Here is an 895-nt window from a genome sequence, read left to right as displayed (position 1 = left end):
AGCGGGGGGCCCTGGCCCCCGAGACGCCCGATTCAGGCAGGCAAATATCCCACCCCAGCATGCCGGCAAAGCCGGGTGCTCCCTGAGCCGCGGGGGTGCCCGTTTCATCTGGCAGACGGCAATATAAGACTGATTAACATATATAGTGTTATTTATGCTCCTGCAGTGCCCGGGAGACCCTGGCAAAACCACCTTTGTGGCAGGTGCTGTACCAGCACCAGAATTGGCAGCGACTGCTTTTCCCGTGGTTTGGAAATACGAAGCAAATCTTGTCCTGGACGACGCCACAAATAGGAAAATTGGGCAGAAGAATGAGGTTTTAGGGTGTCATTGCAACCCAAAATCTCCATCACCGCCCCAGAGCAAAACCGAACGGGAAGTATAGGTTTTGTTAACCCCACTAAGAGCTGAAATGCCAACTCTGTACTGAGTTTTTCTTCCACTCTTCTTGTCAAGGACCCTTTTAACACAGCTGACGTGGTGGCTGGATCGCCAGCGAGCTCTGAGGTACGAAACTCTCACCCAGGACGCAGCGCTAAGGTGTGACAACGCTCCCCAAATCCACAGCGGCTCAAGAGGAAACCGGTTTAAGATTTGAAGCACGTGGCCCGCCAGACCGACACCCGCTGTTTATTTTCACCTCTCCTCCAGCACCAGCCGGACCTGCCAGCCCTTGGCAGGGACGCACACCTCGCTCTGCCGGTGCCCTGGCCCTCAAGGCGAGCCCCGAGCAGAGCGGAGGGAGCAGGCCCGCCTTCACGCCTTCTCGGGAGGCTTCGGCAGGGCCCAGCAGAGCGTTAACACAGCGACTGGCTCCATCTGGCTTCCAGCGCCAGCAAAGGGAATTTGCAGCCGCTCCCGGATCTAGCGGACACCCCCCCGGGCGGCCGCCGGC

The sequence above is a fragment of the Aptenodytes forsteri genome, unplaced genomic scaffold, assembly GCF_000699145.1.
Source record: "Aptenodytes forsteri isolate BGI_AS27 unplaced genomic scaffold, ASM69914v1 Scaffold26, whole genome shotgun sequence".
Lineage (NCBI taxonomy): Eukaryota > Metazoa > Chordata > Aves > Sphenisciformes > Spheniscidae > Aptenodytes > Aptenodytes forsteri.
Note: the sequence above shows the minus strand (reverse complement) of the source record.